Source organism: Phasianus colchicus, chromosome Z (genome assembly GCF_987193195.1).
Source record: "Phasianus colchicus chromosome Z, bPhaCol1.hap1.1, whole genome shotgun sequence".
NCBI lineage: Eukaryota > Metazoa > Chordata > Aves > Galliformes > Phasianidae > Phasianus > Phasianus colchicus.
In genome coordinates this window covers 81,249,582-81,271,081 of record NC_143476.1, presented here as the reverse complement: position 1 = coordinate 81,271,081, position 21,500 = coordinate 81,249,582, and the positions used below count along the sequence as shown (strand labels likewise).

At 38.7% G+C, this 21,500-nt stretch overlaps 1 protein-coding gene across 25 annotated transcripts in view; it reads right to left on the bottom strand.

The window, feature by feature from the left end:
* PRLR (prolactin receptor) overlaps positions 1-21,500 on the bottom strand; it is a 175,010-nt gene that overhangs the window by 53,068 nt on the left and 100,442 nt on the right. For 14 of the 25 annotated variants that reach the window (XM_090132314.1, XM_090132309.1, XM_090132302.1 and 11 more), the window contains one exon: positions 16,752-17,629. The exons of 1 other annotated variant lie outside the window; for it this stretch is intronic. The gene's annotated coding sequence lies outside the window, so the exon portion shown is untranslated. Of the gene's footprint in view, positions 1-11,126; positions 11,300-16,751; positions 17,630-21,500 lie in introns of all 25 variants that reach the window. 10 more of the 25 variants (XM_090132303.1, XM_090132304.1, XM_090132324.1 and 7 more) reach the window with 3 other exon arrangements.

Here is a 21,500-nt window from a genome sequence, read left to right as displayed (position 1 = left end):
CTTTTTAGGCTAGCCAATTTATTTTTCATTTTATGGTTAAATCATAAATGTTTTTCTCATTCAGATGAACCATAATTCAGAAAAGTTAACTATGGAGGGATTACTTACATAAAAAGTTACTAGGTGAACAAAAATATCAAATCTTTTCCTTCAAGAATGACAACACTTTTAATATTTGCAATAGTTGCCTTGCATTTTCTTGACAAGCAAAATGAAAAATCCATGTCAGTTCAGAGTAAGAACATTTGTTATTCCTGATATTGATTTAATGTGAAAATTCCCATTTCCTTTTTCCCCCCATAGTTCACAATATTTTAAATCATTGCACCCTGAACAATTGTCATACTGTGGCAAGGATCAGATTCAATCTCAAATTCATTTTCATTTTTCTCTAAAGGTGTTGTTTTTCCCCTTTGGAGCCCTATTGCTCTGCAAACATGCTACAAAGGGGCTGCATGTTGTATGGGCTTTGCAAGACCTCAAGACAGACTCCTGCCAGATTTACTTTGGACTTGTGTTGGCTTGTCTAAATTTTTTTTTGTCTTGTTTAGCTTTAGTTTTAGTACTTGTTTAGTACTTGTTTAGCTTTCTAGTTTTTTTTTTAATGATTTTTATTAGTAGCACCTAATTATTGATGATGAAATATTTAATAATAATTTAATAGTGACACAGAGCAGAGGAGTACAGGCACTGGGGATCCAAGCTGTCACTTGAGATCTCAAGGGCTATAAAGAGATCAATATTCAAAATATGTAAAATGCACTGTGTATAGAAAATCTGGATGTAATGCAAACTTGCAACCTATATAAATAAATAGTGAGGTGCAGAGCATTAGAAGACATGTAATAGTGGATCAGAGTGTAACCTAAATAAGGCGAAGAAGAAACCAAGAATATAAGCATCATATTCCTCCTAGCAAAGAAGTAATACCACCATCAACATTTCACTCCTGGTGGTGAATGAGTGATGATTTGCTGCAATGCCCCCTGCTTCCTATCTGCTCAAGGCAGACCAGCATTATTTACTTTACCAGACAGGGAGGCAGCAAAGGGATGAGGATAACAAAGAAGAGTTATATACTAGGAACTGTATGCATAAAACTTTTAATTGCATTAATATTATTGAGAGTTTTTCTTAAATTGTATTATTTATTTTCATTTCTTTTTTTTCTGTAAGAATTAGATTGTTCAATTTGACTATTAAGATTTCTATTATAATAAAATAAACCCACAGCTTTACACGTAAGGAGAGTTTATTTTTTGCCTATTTCAAAATTTAGAACACAGCATTACTTCTTTTACCTAGAACTTATTTAAGATTCAATTTTTTTTTAGTTTCCTGACTAATTCTCCTCATTATCTCATGTTATTTCTGACAGGAGGGATATTAGATATCTGTTTTTTATATGTAATCTCTTTGATTTCCCTAAAATCTGTATCATATTACATACAGAAACAAAATGACTGTAACAAATACAGAAACATCATATGCCTGTATTTCTGATACAGAACAGATATATGTAAATCATAACAACTCCTACTACTTTGCTTTTACTGACCTTTGACACGTTTTTTTCCTCACAGAAAAAATGGTACGTGTAGTTGCCAGAGAAACAGGAGGAGAGGGAAATTTGAAAGCTTAATTTACAGGCTGAATTTTACAACCAGTTGATGTAGTGCCTTCTCATGTACATTCTTCAGCTGGAACTGCTTATGTAGTCAATTATCTGTTTTAGCATTTGTTTCTAATAGTGTTCATAATGCGTAAACCATGCTTTAGAAACAAGACAGTTGCTGGACTGGACAACTGACTAATGCGTAGTTTAGTGTGATGTTGCTACAGCAACCAAAAAGATGAAATAGTATGTCATATATTATTTACACATTGCTTGGAACATACAGCTTTCTAAAATCCATTAGCCAAGCAGAGGGTGCTGTTATGGAGGAGACGAGGATATCTTAAAGCATTCTAAAATAGTTTCCATTGTTCTGGAGGTGCAGGATTGTAAATAAATCAGAGTGAAGTACTGAAAAATAAAGGAGCCTTACTTTCTGAGCACATTATTTCAGTATTTCTGATTTTACAGTTACCAAAAGATTTGTGAGTCTAGATCCTAGAGAGATAACCCAGACTTTTTACTTTAGAAGTGCACATTTGTGTTCCACAGCAAGGCATGCAGAAATCTTGTACACACAGGAAAACTGCTACTGTCTGAATGAAGGCTCAAAGAGCTCCCAAAATGGAGGCTATGACCTTGCTACAAACAGATCTTCTCAGCACATACCTGTAACAGTCCTCTACTACAGATAATTGCTTCTCCTACTCCTTGCAGGTGCACACAGAAACTGATATGAAAACAAAACCAGTGTGCTGGTGGTGGTGAGGGAAAATAAACATAACAGGAGTATTGGGAAATACATATTGGCAGATTTCATGAAGGAAGCTATTTATGCATTGTTTGCAAATAATCTGGAAAACATACAGTTTAATTTTATCACGAGAAACAGTATCCAAGATGGGGTTAAAATTTTAGATTCACCAATGAAGTGCACATTTTGGATAAGGCAGTGAACAAAACATCTGGAAAGGAGTCTGGAGATGTTTTCCAGACCACAGCAGAAAGATTAATGACCCAGTCTGTCAAGCTAAAATGGAAGCTTACAGAGGGACTGAAGAAGGTTTTGATTTAAGAAAAAAAAGGAAAAAAAAAATAAAAGAAGGGCAGTAAAACAATCTATAGAGTGGATAGGCCTGCTGCTCATTGTCAGAAATGGATATAATTCTTTGCTTATGTATAAACACAAGAGAGTTTCATAATTATGTAAAAAGGGAACATTTTGTGCTGCCAGCAGAAGAAATTCTGTAAGCAATGTATGATGCCCAGTCTTTTTCTACATCTGAAGTACCAGAGGGATTCTGGCAGTTGCATTCAGAAGAGAGACAAGTTTCTGCACATTCGAGACACTCCCTGACAGCACTAAAACAGTGAAACGTCTTCGGAGCTTACTATACTTTCCATAGCATCCTCCTCCACAATGAAGAACGTGGTACAATACATCATTTCAGGGTTGGAGGTAAAGGTGACATGAATCCAAGTGGAATAAAGTACCTTCCTTATTTTATTTAAGAAATTTGAATGGGATCACATTTTTGAAAATGCTAACTGTTATGTGGCCATATGCCACAAATGGACTGGGTCTAACACAGGCCTGAGGACTGGTAAGAAGAGCTGCAAGGAAGGAGCCTTGTTAGAAGTCTTCACTCTGGAGAGAACTATAGAGCCTGTAACTGTGCCCAAATTAATGTGATGATGACTTCCTTGAAGGCCAATGGCAAAAATTTTATTCACATAACTGCTGATATTCTTTTACCATGGTACATCACAATTCTAATAAACAAACAAACAAACAAACAAACAAACAAACAAACAAACAAACAAATAAATAAATATCTCGCCATGAGCCCATCTCGTTTTACATCTCAGAAATGTGACATAATTAAAAGCTAAATTCATTCAGCTTGGACATCCCTTCCTCATTCTGGCAAGGATAACTATGCTACTGAGCTTACTGGCCTCCACCCAGACTGTATGTTGGCTCACATTTAAAGAGATCCCCTTCTCTCTGGAAGAATCCATCTGAAAAAACTGAGCCAACCAAGAAAGGAAACAGAGCTCCAGTCTATTGTAAAGCTCTAGTATCACCTAATACAAGTGACAAAGAACCTGAGAGAATGCATTAGACAATGGCTCATGAGATCATGAGAAGGAGTCCTGAAGAACTTCACAAAGGATGGTGCAAAGCTCTGAACAGGACAGAAGATCAGTGTCATGCCTAGTCATGCTCTTACAGTGAAATCTTCACTGTAACACTTGCTAAATGTGTTTTCAGCCAGTAAGGAGAATCACGTGTGCTAACAAGTACATACATGCAAAGCAGTCAGGAGGCATTCTGGCCAAATGGAGGAGGTTGATTAGAACAAGGACTGGCAGCCTTGCCCAATCATTTTTTTCCAAATAATCCTTCCAGATGGAGGCCAGGGACCCTGCCATATCATGCCATCTCTTCTTGTAAGGCATTCCAAGCTGTACATGTAATCTCTTCACTCAAACAATAATATTATATTGCCCAGCAAAGGGAGTCCTGGTTTTGGCTGAGTGCATCATGACCTAAATTAAAGGCAGGCCTGCAGTGTCCTATAGAAGACAGGACAGTTCTGTACTTTACAAATGTCAGAGGAAGTAAGTATAGAGTAACAACTAGGTTACAGAACAGTAGAACTAGAAAGGGGTAAATTAGTGTCATTCTCTGATCTTTACTGAGTGTTAGCTTTTATGGAAGCTGCCAATTGGCAGAGAAGCAATCACAGAAAATCTGGGCAGGAATGAAAAAGACTTTTATAACAAATAAGAGAATAATCTCTGCTGAAGCAAATAATCAGGGACAAAAAAAATTCACTAATATATAGCTAAGTGTTCTGTATTCTCCCATCACACTGTTCCTTGGGCAAAGCACATTCTGAGTGTAGACACAAATTAATGCTACCTAAGTGTTGTAGTTCAATGTGGCAGACAACTAAGCACCACAAAGAGATCTGTTCACTTCTCTGCACAGCAGGATGGAGGAAAGAATTGAAAAAGAGTGAAAGTGTAAGAACTCATGGTTTGAGATAAAGACAGCTTAATAAGAACAAACAAATGAGAGATGGGAAAAAGGAAAGAGACAGAGGAAGAAAAAAGAAAGGAAGGAAGAGAGCAGAAATTAAGAAAAAAAGAAAGAAAGAAAAGAAACAAAGGTATAGAAACAAAGAAGGAACAGAAACAAATGAAAGAGGAAGGAAACTCAACTGATGCACAATGCCATTTTCATCACCAGTCCTGAACAATGCCCAGCAAAATGCCAGCAGCAGCCAGCCATCCCTCAGCCAACTTCCTGAGTTTTTAATTGTTCAGCATGGTGAACAATTGGTGGTGTCAGCATGGTGAACAAATGGTGGTGTCAGCCATCCCTTTGGCTAGCTGAGGTCAGCTGTCTCAGATCTGTTACCTTCCACATCCTCGTGCACTCCCAGCCTCCTTATTGGCAGGACAGTGTGAGAAGTGGAATTTCTTCAGTTGGTGAAAGCACTGCTCAGCAACAACTGAAGAAGCATCAGTGATCAACATTAATCTTGTCTTAAATCCAAAACACAGTGCCATATTACCTATTAGGAAGAAAATTACTCCATCTGAAATCACGACTCTAAGAATGACTGTAAATGTTCTAAGAGTCTAAGGAAGTCCTCATACTTATCAGGGAAAAAAAAAAACAACCCTTAGAGAAAGCCTTTTTTTTTTCTTTAAATGTGGTGAGTTGCCTGTGAGTCAGCTGCCAAATGCCCACCCAGCAACTTTCAGCACTCTCAACAGGAAAGGAGAAGATAAGATGAAAAATGTTCCTGTGTTGAGAAGAAAGAGAATGCAAGAACAATCACAGTGCTGAAAATCCTAAGCAAAATACTAAGAGAATTTCGCCTTTGTAACCACAGTCAGTTTCAGGCTTGACAACAGCTTAGGAGCAGTCCTTGGAGACACAAGCAGGAAGGGTCATTACTTCTTGATGTTCTTTTATGGACAGCAGTGTCTAGCTGTTTCTGATAGTTTTATCAGACTTTGTATTGTTTGTATTAATAGTAATTAATATTATTAGAAACTTTGTATTTAGTTTTATCAACAATACTAGTAGGCCTTAAACCATCTGATAGTGCATTCAGTATATATGTTCTGAGAAGTTGTCATCAGAGTAGAACATCCCTTATGACAGCAGATGTATGCGTAAGTAGTAACAATCTAGGACAGAACATTCATGTCTTGTCTATAAATCTCTGTGTGGGAACAAGTAAACAACACAGCCTATAAGGAGATTCTGAAATTCGGAAATATCCAAGTCACAGTGTTTCTCAAAGAATATTATAAAGCCAAGCATGAATTGCTTGTAAAAGTTTGTATACCAGAGTATGACAGTGATGTCAGGAGAAAGTTTCCCCAGAGAACAGCTATGGTAACACGTTTCTAACCAAACTCTGGCTCCTCTGGTCATGCCATCTCCCTGGAAAGCAGCAGAGATGTAAGCAACAACCAAAGCTCTGAACAGTTAGTAGATGGTCTTGATCATAGAGTCATGGAATTGTAGATTAGTTTGAGCTGGATAGGATTTTCAAAGGTCATCCAGTCCAACTCCCCTGCCATGGACAGGCACATATCTCACTAGATTATGTTGCTAAAAGTTCTGTCCAACCTGGCCTTGAACACTTTCAGGGATGAGGCAGCTGTAACTTCTCTGTTCCACTGTCTATAGCCCTCTCATTGCAAAAACAAGATCTTCCTTATACCAAATCTAAAAATATCCAGTTTAAGATTGTTTCCCCTTGTCCTGTCATTACAGGCTCTGGTACAAAGTATATCTCCATAATATAAATCTTTCTATAATTGAAAGGCTTGAATAACATCTCAATGGATCCTTCTCTTCTCCAGGCTAAATAACTCCAACTCTCTCAGTCTTTCTTCACAGGAAAAGTATTCCTGCCCTCTAATCATGTTTGTGACCCTCCTCTGGATTTGCTTCAACAGCTGTCTTCTTCCTAATACTGGTGACTACACAGCTGGACTTAGCATTCCAGGTGGGGTCCTGTAAGAGCAGAAAGGAGTGGGGGAATCACCTCCCTCAACTTACTAGCTATTCTTCTTAAGCAGTCTAGAATGCAATTAGCTATCTGGGCTGCAAGTGCACATTACCAACTCATGCTCATTTTTCATGCTCCAGTATTCCTAAATACTTTTCTGCAGGGCTGTTCTCAATGAATTCATCCCGCAGTCTATACTGATACCAAGGATTGCCCTGATCAAGGCCAGGACCTTGCACTTGGCTTTATAGAAACCTCATGAAGTTCACTATTGGAATGGTTAGGCTAACAGAGCTTACAAACAGTAAAACAGCCCCAAATCATTAAGGATTATGTTGTCAGCAAATTCCAGAAAGCATTGTCTACCCACTTCTTTATCAGTGTCAATGTCCAGGAACAACTTTGAAGAGGCAGAATACGTCATTCGGAATTTGTGAAATAAGGCCCAGAAGAGTCTTCCACATCCTGAAATGATCACACCATTACTAAACTGTTCAATGCCTGAAGGAATGATGTGATCTACCTGCAGATGCTAGTGCGATTTCACTGTTACCATCACTGTACAGTTCAGTTGTTTGCTCAGTCCAATGGCCAGCACACAGTTTTGCTTTGCTGAGAGATACTGTCTCACAGCCACAAAAATAAGAAAAATTGCTGACTTTTCAGTCAGCCTGCCAGCTTCTTGTCCCTTTCCAGTTTCATGTGTATCAGTTTATTGACAGCAAACTGACCCAACAAATCAAATGTTAACATTTAACTAATTAGGGCAACTTATACAGGCCTACATGTTTAGATTATGAAGTAATCTAATACAAATGAGGCCAGTGCCCTGTGGATATTATTAGCAGTAATGCAGAATTTCTGGGACAGCTATTCTGCTCAGACATTCTCTATCCAGTTTGGATGAAGCTAGAGGATTCTGAATTGTCTAAGTAACTCTAAACATCTTAGATTCCAAATGATGAAACAGCTGTTTCATTAAACAGTGACCTCTGGCACCACTGTATGGATGTCAATCAACAGAAAGCTGCTAGGCATGGGAAGTTCACAACCAACATATTTGTTTTCAAATACTGGAAAGAAGCAAGTATTAGAGTGTGTGGCCTTATGATCTTATTAGGAAAATTTGTGCCTTATTTTCTTTCTAAAGTACACAACCTAGGCACAATATTTTGTACAGATGTGAAGCAGTGATTACCAAAGAGATTTTGAAAGACATGAATTTAATCAGCAAGTTCACGTCCTAAAATATGAGGAGAGAAGTAACAAACATAATCAGAATCAAAGATTCCTAGAATATCCTGAGTTGGAAAGGACCTACAAGGATCACTGAATCACAGAATAGTAAGGGTTGGAAAGGAACAATGAGTTCAAACCCTCTACTAAAGCAGGTTTCCTACAGTAGGTTGCATAGGTAGGCACCTAGGCACCTATCTCCAAAGGAGATTTCATAGCTTCTCTGGGCATCCTGTTCTAATGCTGCCACCCTCACTGTAATGAAGTTCTTCTGCATATTTGTGTGGAACTTCCCATGTTCCTGTTTTTGGCCATTGTACCTTGTCCTATCACAACACACAACTGAAAAGAGACTGGCATCATCTAACTGCCTCCCACACTTTTGATATTTATAAACATCTTCTCCAGGCTGAACAGACCCAGGTCTCTCGGCCTTTCCTCAGAAGGGAAATGCTCCAGGTCCTTTATCATCTTTTTCAACAACTGCTGAACACTTTCTAGTAAATGCCTGTCTTTTCCTAATTGAGGAGCCCAGAACTGGACACAGTACTTTAGATGTGGATTCACCAGGTCTGAGTAGAGGGGGAGGATCACCCACTTTGACATGCTGGCTGCACTCTTTTTAACACAAGCCAGGATACCAATGGCCTTCTTGGCCACAAAGGCACACTGCTGGCTCATGCTCATGGCCAACCTGTTACCATCAGGACACCCAGGTCCTTCTCCAGTGATTTCCTTTACAGCAGATCAACCCTTAACCAATACTGGTGCATAAAGTTATTTCTCCCTAGATGCAGGACTCTACACTTGCTCTTGTTATATCTGATTTCCACCCAACTCTCCAGTCTGTCCAGGACCATCAAGTCCAGCTTCTGGGTCCACACAGGTCAATCCAAATCCTATGTCTGAGAGTGTACTCCCCAAATGCTCCCTGAGCTCTGGCAACTCAGTGCCATGCCCGCACTGGGCAGGCTGTTCCATGCCCACCGCCCTCTGGTGCAGAGCCTTTCCCCTACCCCCAGCCCTCCCATGGCACAGCTCCATGCCATTCCCTCGGGTCCTGTCGCTGTCACACAGAGCAGAGCTAAGTGCTGCTCTCCACTCTCTGTGAGGAGCTGCAGCCACCATCAGGCCTCTCCTCAACCTGCTCTGCTCTGGGTATCTATCAAAAAAAAGAAAATGCATCAAACCTAGTACATAGCAAATTAGGATTTGTGGCTTAAGAAAAAAAAAGTGGTGTGAATTTTCATAAATAAAACTGACTTTAAGGGAAAGGTATGTAAGCCCTTTCATAGCTTATGCTTTTCCTCTTAAGCACTGCTCACATTTGCATCTTGTAAAAGTAGTAATTTTGGTGAGCAGTGGCTACAGAGCTTCCTTCCACCAATGTATTATATTTTGGATGAATTTATCTGAAAAAATCGGTCTGCATGTTTTGTCTAAGCCCCACCATTCTCTGGGAGCCAGGGAAGACATCGACAGGCCTTCTGCTACCTTCCTGTGCTCCAATGAGAACACTGCTTGACAGACAAGTATAACCTCCCCATTTCTTAATCCAAAATTGGTATATCTTTTCTTTTTTTTTTTTTAAGTTGTTTTTTTCCTTCCTCCCTCCCTCTCTCCCTCCCTCCCTCCCTCCCTTCCTCCCTCCCTCCCTCCCTTCCTCTATCTCTCTCTCTCTCTCTTTCCCTTTCTCCCTCCCTCCCTCCCTCCCTTCCTTCCTCCCTCCCTCCTTCTTTCCTCCCTCCCTCCCTTCCTTCCCTTCCCTTCCTTCCTTCCTTCCTTCCTTCCTTCCTTCCTTCCTTCCTTCCTTCCTTCCTTCCTTCCTTCCTTCCTTCCTTCCTTCCTTCCTTCCTTCCTTCCTTCCTTCCTTCCTTCCTTCCTTCCTTCCTTCCTTCCTTCCTTCCTTCCTTCCTTCCTTCCTTCCTTTCTTCCTTCCTTCCTTCCTTCCTTCCTTCCTTCCTTCCTCGCTCCCTCCCTCCCTCCTTCCCTCCCTCCCTCCCTTCCTCCCTTTCTTGTATTCCCAGCCTTGAATATACAACTATGTCACTCTGGCCAGAATCCTGGAAGTGCATTACCATTCAGAAGACATAATCCCGAAATCTCTGTTTGGAAGACATTCATTTCAGAATACACTTAAGTGGCTTCAGGTTTATTCTTCTTACAGTTCCTGTAAAGCTTGAAGAATATGCACTCATAATGCATTCTCAAAACCAAATCTGTCATAATTGCACTGCATGGGATAAAGGCATATTAAAGTATTCATAAAATTAAATCATTCATCTTAGATCACCCTTTAGTAGTCTTCTATCTATCTATATCACCCTCCTTTCCTGATAAATAGCACTGGACACTAGGCACCTCATTTTAAGTACAGAAAAGAAACAGTTGCAGAAGTTGCAAAAGTTGCTGCTGATGAGCTCCTGTCAAATCCAACTGTGAATTTAGAAGGTGGTGGCAATCAGTAGGTATTTGCAGCTGCTTGAACTGTTAATACTTTTTAGAAACAGCACTTGTTACTATTGCAATGTAAAATAAATCTCATCTTTACCATGCTCTTCTAGATCCCCTCAGAGATTAGGTTTATCTAAAAGAGTTTACAAAAGTTGTCAAAGATATTTCAACTTGGGAATTTTCTGTCCTGACTGTAGCAAAATCAAATCCTTTGTACTTTGAAGTGAAAAGCACATGTTTCATCTATGTGGATGGAGTGAATTGAGCTGAACAATGAAAGAGAATGGAAAAAATGGAACCCTTGATTGTCACTTACACAAGGAGGGCTGCGGAAAAACACTCAGAGGTTAGCATAGCTCTAATGAGAGGCATTCCTATGGAAATGGAGGCAGGCATCTCCACTCTCAAGAATCCATACATAGTACACCACACTCAACTTGTCTCATAGGCTTATACTGGTCATGCTGGGGCGGAGCCACACCTAGAGCAGCTGCTATCTTTCTGCCTGCCTTGCTCTCAGCTCTCCTTGCAGTGCAGTACTGGTTCTCACTGTTCCCTGACAACAGCAAGGTGGATATATCCTGTCTGATTTGCAATTAAAAAGGAATATGGGACAATGCCTTCCTAATACAGCAGATTTCAATTAACTGCTCCTGCAATGTCTCCTAAGCTAATGGATATCTACTCTTTAGATCAGTATTTGATTTTTCCACTTAAAATTCTATTATGAACTAATCATGAACACATACACCGAGCACACCTTCACATTTGTCTACCTGTTTTTTGTGGGCAGAACATCATGTATTTGGGATTGCAGCAATGGCATCTTGGCAGCACGACAGAGCTTGTAACAGAACAGAGGAGGTCTCATATCCTTCACCCTCCTTGCTTCTGTACATGTACCACCATTTTTCTTGTGCCAGGTCAACTCTACAGTGACAGCAACTACCTTAACAAAAAATATGTTGGATTAGCATGTTAAATCAGTTTCATAAAGGTTCCTGTGAGCACTGAAGACAAGCAAAGTGGTGTTCAGTGGCAGGTAGGAATGACAGAGAGGAGGGAGGAATGGGTGAATTCCCCTTTTACAGAAGTATTCGTTAGTTTAACTCTGCCACAGTGTCAAACCCAATTCCGTGACACTGTATTCAGTTGAACAATAGCACAATTTTATTTTACAGCAATCTATGCCAATGTTCTAAGAGTTTGCAAAGTGGGACAAAAAACCCATAGAAAATAGTTCAGATCTTTGAACAGCCTGTATAAATGGTCTCACTGAGCTTTCTACATAGTTAAATAAGCTTTGGCAGTGCTTATCTCACTCAACCCAACCCTTCCTGCACTTGCCAATGACAAAAAGCACTGAGCTGCACTCTGCAGGGCTCAGGCAAGCTACCTCCTTCGCCCTTCCCCACTAAAGGATCTTGCTACATTTTGATGATTAATGCTTATACTGAGGAAAATTACTGCACCAAGAGTCCAAGAGGTTTGTGGGAAGAACAGAAATACCAGAAGTGTTATGTAATTACTACAGTAAATAAATGTATATTGCAAGATACCAATATGCTGGACAAAGTTAGGAACACCACTGAATTCCTGATAAAAACTAGATCAGCAAACTCAGAGAACAATGTTAGAAGCTTATCTTCATCATAGAGAGCTGGAATACAGAAACACACATAACACTTCTCTTTTCATTTCTCTATGTAGATTGGCAGTTAAACATGTAAGTTCACTAAGCGAAGCTCCCCAAACCTGAGCAGGGGTTGATGTATGGAAGAAAAGCAATAGAGATAGAAAGAACAAGTTCACAACAGCTGTACCACTTACCAGTTTAGAAACCTGTACCGATCTAAGCAAGAGGTAAACAATATGAAGCTTTATAAACTCAGCAGCTGTCACCACCAGTAAGAATAATAATGACTCATGAAGAAGAGGTGCCCTTTTATCTTTTTCCTTTCCTGTCACTTTTCTAAGATCCTTTCATTCAAACATAATCAGGACAGTTATGAAAATGGATGAAATATCAGCCAGACCAGACACACTACAGGTGCTAACCAAGTTTCTTATCCACAGAGCTGGAGGGGAATTAAGCCTCCCAAGGTGCCATAAAGCACTTCCCTCACATCACAGGCAGAAATTTAGCTTCACAAAGGCATAATTAAACCTTTCACATTCTTCACTTATATTGCAAAAGCTCACAAGTGAGAAAAATGTACTCATGCATACATGAACCAGCTCTGAACGCTGCCTAGGCCTGCAAAGAAAATATGTGCCACAGGCAATTGAAATAATATCTGAACCATACAATTCCAAAGAGCTGATACTCACATAATGGTTCAGTCTTCACAAAATCATTTTTCCGTTAAGGCAGATCTGTGACATACCAGTGATCAACCAGGGTAATTCTCCAAAACTCTCTGCAGATCTACCCTCACAAAGGCAATAAGAAGTAAAAGCTGGAAGAAACCACCTGATTCAGTCAGGCCGCTTACTATTATAAATAAACATACTGCATAATTCTGTTAATGAACCAATGAAGATACATTTGAAATCAGCTACTTCTTTAATGCTCACTGTTTATACTGGGAGGTTATCCAGCCCTTCAGTGCTTGTGGCTCAGACTGTTCAAAGAGCTTTGCATCTTCTTTTCCTCTCTGACCTTAGTGTTCCAGCCTCCCCTTGGCATTCTTCATTCTTTGTGTGATATGTTATAGAGAGATACAATTCCTTCTCATACAGCAGCCATATATTTCTTCTCAGATATTTTGCTAGGTTAAACAAATCAGGTATTTTCTTGTAAGAAAGGCTACTAGAATAAGAATAGCAGCTTTCATTGTATCTGCTCTGATTTTAATTAATGTTTCTTGAATATGAATGGATGAATTATTTTGATGTGTCCACTAGGACTTTGCATAACATCATTAATACCACTGTAATTCTGTTAGAAATAACTCAGCTAAGACAATCCAAAGCTCCTAGGACTGTGTTTGCTGAAGTAATTTGCCTGTTTTTCCAACTAATGAGCTTCTTGCTGAAACAGTAATCTTTGTTATTAGTCCACTCTCAGTCAGTGCATTCCATTCTGTTAAGATTTGCATTTTGTATTACTGAAGTTCATCCTGTTTACACTACTGTAGCTCTCAAGGTCACCTAGTTCTTCCCTTGATATTAATGATGCACTCTGCTTAACTGAGAAAAGTCATAAACATATTTTCTACCTAGATTCAAATCCACCACTCACCCTGAGGAATTCCAATGCTAACCCTCTTCCATGCAATTTGTTCCCTTTCATTAGAGAATTACAGAATCATAGAATGGTCAAAGTTGGCAGCACCTCGAGTCCATCTGGTCCAACCACTGCTCAAGCAGGAATATCAATGCCGTGTCCAGGTGGCTTTTGAAGATCTCCAGTGAGAAGATTCCACAACCTCTCTGGGCAGTGTGTGCCAGCCCTCAGTCATCTGCACATTACGGCAATACTTACTGGTGTTCAGATGGAACCCCTAGTGTTCTAGTGTTCCTCTTGTCCTGGCATGGGGCAAAACTGAGAACAGTGTGGCTCCATCCTCTCTGCACTCTCTTTAGTGCAGTTTAGGTCTTTATCAATACTGGTGAGATTCCTCCCCCTGAGCCTTTTCTTCTCCATGCTGAACAGTCCCAGCTCTCTCACCCTCTTTTACTAAGAGAAGTGCTCCAGTCTTTCATCATCTTGGTGGTCCCTTTGCTGGACTCTTTCCAGCATGTCCACATCTCTCTTGTACTTGATGGGCCCAGAACTGGGAACAGTACTCCAGGTGTGGCCTTGCCAGTGCTGAGTAGAGGGGAATGACCTCTGGTTGAAGGGCTCTTAGCAGAAAGGCCACACTGCTGACTCATGTTCAATTTGGACCAAGATTGCTAGGTCCTTTTCTACAAAGCTGCCTTCCAGCCAGGTGGTCCCTAGCAGCTGCTGATGCCTGGACTTGTTTGTTTCCAGTTGCAGGACTCTGTAATTCTTCTCCTTGAACTTCATGAGATTTTTGTCAATCCACGTCCCCAACCTGTTGAGGTACCTCTTCACAATAGAAGAGCCCTCAGCTGAATAAGCCACTCTGCTAGATTGGCATCATCTGTGAATTTACTGAAGGTCCACTCTGCCTCATTGTCCAGATCATTAATGAAGATGTTAAACAGAACTGGACCCAGAACTGACCTCTGAGTATGCTGCTCACTACTGGCCTCCAGCTAGACTGTGCACCTCTTACCACTACTCTCTGAGCCCACCCATTCAGCCAGATTTTGACCCATGTAACTGTCTCCTGCTCCACTCCATACTTCAGCAACTCCTCTATGAGGATCTTATAGGTGACAGTGTCAGAAGTGCTTACTGAAGTCCAGGCTGACATTATCCACTGCTTTTCCTTCATGCATCATGCTGTTCATTTCATTATAGAAGATCTTCAGACTACTAAAGGTTGACTTTCCATTGATGTATTCATACTGACTACCTGTCAGTGTGCTGATTTTCTCCTTCAGGTGCTGGAAAATGGTTTCCAGGATCAATAGTGACAGTATTTATTGAGGTATAGCCTTATAAATTCTTTACTAAATCCTACCAATAGTTTCCTATGTCAAGAAAAAATATGCTTTATCAAAGTTGGATGAGATATACTACATTTCTAGCTAGATCACTGCAGACTACTTGAACATTTCATTCTACTCTACCTTGACTTCTGTATGTAATTATTGTTTCATTAAACATTTGTTTTGAAGTTCGTCATATTTTTCAAATTACTTTAACCAGTCTACATCTCCTTTTCCGTCCCTTCAGGATTCTTTATACACAACATTCTTAAGCCATCTGAAAATAACCAAGATTAGTAGACTGTATAATTATGTGCTCTGCTTTCTTATGCCATTTCTACAAAACTACTGATGGAGATTCACCATCCTGCAGCTTAAGTGGAAGAATTGAGAACTCTAAGCAGCACTTGTAAAAAGAAATATTGTGTGAAACCTTGAAAACACAAAAATTCTGGGTGATTTATAATGGTACAAGTCAATACTGGAGAAAAGTTAAACATCTACTTTAAATCTGCACAAGTTTATGAAATGAAGAATAATGTTGAAATCTGTCTCTTTGTGTTGCTGTGTGTTAGTAATTTGGGGCACTGTTCTCAGATCCATGTGCAGTGTGTTTTGTATTAGCATAGGCTGGATTTCTGTCACTGTGTCCACAATACCATGGTTTTTGTGGCTATGAAATTGTTATTTAAAATTGTTTTCTGGCATTGTTTTACAAAAACTGGTTTTAGCACAGTTGTTTGTCAGTTCATCCTTTCAGCTACTTTCAAAATACTCTTCAATTTTAAAAGCAAAGGTTTTGGTTTTTTTACTTAAATATCCTAATTTCTCACATATACAGTTTCAAGTTAAAAACTGGAATATTTTCCTTCTATTCAGGGAATAAAATTGTCACAAAAAAGCACACAGTTATACACATTCACTTCAAAATGAAAATGCCAAACGAATACAAAGAACCCTTTTGAGAACAAATTATTTTCAACAGATAACTGGCATTCATTTTTTTTTTTCCTGGTGACACTAGTTTCTGAAGAAATACTTATTTTCAAATGCTCTTTGAGGGTTTACTTGTACAGATTCATTCCATAAACAGAATGTAAATACTTGAAAAGAAATCCCATATAAACATAGATGCAGCACTATCTCTTTTTGTAAGAAAAATAATAAAATAGCAGATTAAATAGCAGCTGTAAAATAGCAGATTTATTCCACAGCCACCGGGGTATTTCATTTTATTAATTAAAATGGACTTGCAAATACTGTAAGTGGATTCAATCCTAAATCTGCTTCTTAACGAAGTCTGAAATGTTTTTCAGTTTTTTCCTCTGAACAACTTCCTTTCAATCCTGGGTTTGTTTCATTAAACACAAAATCTGGTGGATATTTCCTAACATGCATGCTGTTTATTCCAGTAATTAAACTGTTGGTTAATTACACATTATTTAATTTAAAACACTGGGGTTTAAATACATCACTTTTCATGGAGTAATGTATTTAAAACTGAAATTAATTTAAAAATTACATACAATTTTGATAATAATATGATACAGATACATTTTATAATCCTAGACTAATGGGAATTTTATGGCAGTGGTAACTTGCCCACAGTTTAGGTTTCTAAATTTTGAATGGGATGCTTGTAGCTGACTTCCATCCCAGTACTCCATACCTTACTTCTTATCACTTAATTCCCAAGTAATTCACAGACAAAGAGATTAAGGACCAAAAAATAAAATTGGAGCATCCAGTACCTCTGCAAATATAATTCATTTAACCGAACAATTTGCGATAAAGTATCATCCAGAAAAAATACAGAAATAACAGTGTGATCTTACCAGACTCTGTTCTCAGACACCCTTCACTGAACTCCTCTTAAGACTCCAGATCAGGAGTTAAGTGTTGTGGCTTCTCCTCTGTCAATTGACACAAAGAATATGTCGTGTCCATTGTTAGCTCATGCATTACTTCTCTCCCTATGGATAGCTATCATAATATCTTTACTTAAAGATTATCCTTGATAACCTATCTGGAAGGACAGTCATGCTGAAAAAGAAAAGCAAATTGTTACCTTTTAAGGTTTTCTGTTTTAGCTTCTAGTCATCAGTTCCTACAACTTTCTCCCCCACATTACAAGGCTTTAAATATCTTTTTTTCTCTTTACACAGTTATTAAAAATCAAACCTTCTGCTCTTTTTGAATAAACAGACTGAGCCCCTGATTCCTTCCACTCTGAGGCACTGATTTCAGCTCTCACAAATAACGTAGAGCCTCTGATTTCTTCTGCATTCATAAACCATAGGAGCCTACCAAATACATATTTATTTGTAACAGTGTAATTACAGAGACTGAACAAAATTATCTTGTTGTGGAGGCAACATTTTTGAGATCTCAGCTTAGCCTACAAACTTACAGTATCTATGTTGCTCATCCTCTTTGAAGCCTCAGTAGTTTTCAGAATCAGTGATGTACTCTCCACTGTGTAAAAACGACCTTTCATTCTATTTGCTATCTATCTTCCTGTACTTAACTGCTTAACACAGTGTATGAATGGCTCTAAGCTACAGTGTAAATCAAATTGCTGAATACAACTACCTTCTTCTCTTCCTTACTTACCTCCATGACAATCACTGGCCACTTTACTTGGGAATGATTTCACTATTTCTTGCATAATAGAGGATGAAAATAATCCAGCAGTAGTCTTCTAGAAACATCTCTAAAGAAATACCCTTGGGTATTAAGTGTGTATTTAAATACATTATTGAAGCACTTATTGTTTTAAACAACCGCTGAAGACCAAATTAAGATGCTTCTGAAAAATAATCTCTTCTCCTATACACATCATTAATGTAACTCAGACCTTCAGGAACCCTTACAAAGAAATCTTGCTTTAGGATTTAGAGCTTAGGAAAAGTTTCAGGATTGTTTTTCACTTTGCACAAACTACAGTTAACAGAATCAAATTCAGAACCAAATGATGTCATCTAAATTTCAGCTCTTCTGTCATCTGATTCAGCAAAGCCTGATTCTCTCAAAAGCCACAGTTTTGCTTGTCTGTGATGTTACAGTGAACTCAACAGACTACTTCTACACCCAATGTATTCTTTGTGCTAGATCAGGCCCATTTTCTGTTTGAGCTGACAGGATCAGAGAATATAGTTCTCAGACATAAATAACCATATATTAAAAGAAAATAAATGACTGCTCAAGAACCCAAGAACATGCAAAAGATTAAGCTTTACTGGTGCTGGGCCCTTTTAAAAATTAAACGTTTTGAAAAACGCTTTGTCTACACAAAACATCTAAATTACACCTTCAAACAGAAGAAAACAGGTCTTTTGATACGAGAGTAGTTGATGACAAATACAAGACCAAACAAAAATCTTCAGGATAGAATGCTATCTCATTTTGTTTTTCTAAAGAAAAATACAATAAAATCAGTTTTCAGATATGCCCATTAAGAAGCCTAAAAATATATTGTTCTGAAAGGTTGGTAAACCACATTTATCTCTGTTGACTTCTGCTCAGCTGAAACAGGGTCAGGTTACTTTTATGTTTTAGAGATCAACTTAAGATTACATTAGTTAATAGTTTTCTAGCAGAAAACATACTTGTAAATCAGCATTATTTTGATATGTCTCCAGGCAAATTGGATGTTTAGCCTGAACTAGACTTCTGAATAAACTGCACTTTTGTGCAGCTGTAATCTTCATTGCATGGCAACATGTCATGGTTTACTGTATCATGTGCCTTATCCAGGGAATTCTCCAAGTAACTAAAAAAAAAATAATGGAGTCTTTGCTTGACTGTAAGATTAACACAGTTTTCTCTATGTATTTTTAATTTCAGCAGAATATTTTAGGCAAAGTGAAAGACAGTTTCAGTGCAAGTAATATAATTTGTACACTTGATCTCAGCCTATGTTTTATACAGTAATATATCTGTTCCATAATGTGCACCAGAATGTTTACATTAGAAGTTCTCTAAAGAACAATACGATAGACTTCCTGAGCCAAATCTCTTCAGCACAGCAGAGGACAAAAGCAACAGGAAATGAAACAGCAAGAGGGGCATGTATGGTGCACTGTGTTTGCCATGACAGAGGCTGTAGGACACGCTTTAACTGTTCTACATTGCATTCCTGTCCTAAGCACTGGGGAATGCTTATGGAGGCTTCGCGCTAGGACAGTGGCCAGGAACTGTAACTAACACTTGAGCTACTTGGTAGCTAGATGTTTTTCACTGCCTGATGAACAACTCATTATGTGGACAAGGACATTCAGATCCAAGTTTCAGGGCAGACACCAAGCTAAGCATAGGAGATTCCCTGGGGGGAAATTAGGACCAAGAAGCCAAGGAGACTGGAAGCAATTTTTCATCCACCAGTACCATATCAAACACAAGCAAACTTTTTAGCCTGACACTTACTTACAAAAAGGTTTCTTGCCTCACCTTAACCCTCACAACTGCCTACACCAGCTTACTGTGAACTGAATTAATAAAGGAAAGCAAGTATGTTTGACTATTATTCTTACATAGAGGAAATTAAAAATGAAGAAACAGTAAAAAAACCTCATTACTACTGCATGAAGTTAATCTCTTTAATTTGCCCCATGGGGGCAATTTACACTGGAGTTAAAGAGCTGCCAATCATGATTGGATACTGTTGAACATTCAGGAAGCTCCCTTAGGTGATTGGTTCATTCTTGCAGCACAACAGGACTGAGATTGGGAAATTGATGGGATTTTACACATTTCAAGCAAGGGACACACAGTCATTCTTGTTATAGCAGTCTGAAGGTTTACACATAAAATGCACTGTAATATTAGCTTACAACTTATATGACTTAGAATGGAGGAAAATACCTAGAACACTGGATATGGCATGATCTATCAGCCAGAACAGATAATAAAATTTTAACAAGCAGAGTTGTAAACTGTAAAATTGTAAAACAGGAAAGGGGGGGGGGAGGGTTCAGCATGACTAAAGGACATCCACCTTCAAAACAGATTTCTGTACATGGAAGGGTCAACCTTAACCTCAACCTATTTGTAAATGCTAGCTCTCAATGTTAAAAACAAACAAACAAACAACAACAACAAAAAAAACCAAACACTTTTGTACATGGGTAGTTTCATTCTGGTCTTTTTTTTAGTGATGCTGAGCAATTAAGTCAGTTTATATGATATATTTCTATGTTAACTTCAATTAATTCCAACAGTGCTCCTCAGCAAGCTCCAGATACTCACACCTTCTCTGTAGTACGATTTCCAGTACTCCCCTGAACCTGGAATGAGTCAAGGAACTAAAGCTAATTACTTTATTTTGAGCTATTTTTTTGTTATCATAGCTCTGCAAACAAATCAGATGAATATCAGCTGAAGAACAAAGTAGGAGAGGGAGATGTTTTAAACTCTTATGGACTCACACTTAAGGTCAATATGTTTTGAGCACATATATGAGGAATAATCTCTGCAGAGTCTTGATTCAAGTATGAGGATGTAGCTAAAAATTTCAAATGTGATAAGGGAAAAGCTAATGAAAAACTAGTACTTTACTGGCTACTATCAGAGGACTACTAAAACATTTCTAACTGTTTTTTGTAACTATCAAGACCGGTTCTACAGAGACACTGAACTTAGTAAGCAGTCCATTAACACCAATTATTTGGGGAAAAAAGAACAATAACAAAAGAGTGGAAATACAATAAAGACATTTTTCAGGTATCCATCTGCACTTCTTACTTGCAACAAGCTTCTTTCCTCATGCCTATTTGCATGAAGACATCTCAAGCTAAAAATCCAAGTATAGCTGCGATAATAGGATAAAATTTTGACTGAGTTACTATGAGAGAATTTCAAAGAATCACAGAATGGTTTGTGTTGGAAGAGACCTTAAAGACCACCTAGTTTCAATCCCCTTGACATGAAAAAGGACACAATTCACTAGACCAGGTTGTTGAAAGCTCAATCTAAACTGAACATGAAGGAGAGCCAATCATGAAACTAAAGAGCTTCTAAGCCCAGGTCACCAATGGCTCACACATTTGTCTCCACAATTACAAAAAAAAACCAACAGCTGCACACACACCCATAAGCTGGGAAATGCTAGGTGTTATTTGTGGGAACTAACAGGAGATATTTCCAGGGAAGATTGAAATCAATCACTCCTACAATTCATAATGACACAAGTGAGTGAAATACATGAACAGCATCTTCTTTAAGGATGCTACAATTAAGTAGCAGTAGGATCCCCATGCAATAGGATAGCACCAGCAAAGGAATAACAAAATTTGGGAACATGATGTTGATTCTTAAGCTGTAGCTACTTATCTGCCCACAGCTAGAAAAAGAAAGCCCTAATGCCCAGTGGAAAAAATGGTAAGGGGGTGTTGTGGAATATGAAGTCCTACAGAACCAGTGAGAATTATCTCACAGAATCATACAGAATCATAGAATAGCTTAGATAGGAAGGGACCTTCAAGATCATTTAGTTTCAATCTCCTTGCCACAGGCAGTATTGCCAACCACTGGGTCAGGCTGCCCTGCTTTTGAATGCCTCCACAGATGGGACATTCACAACCTCT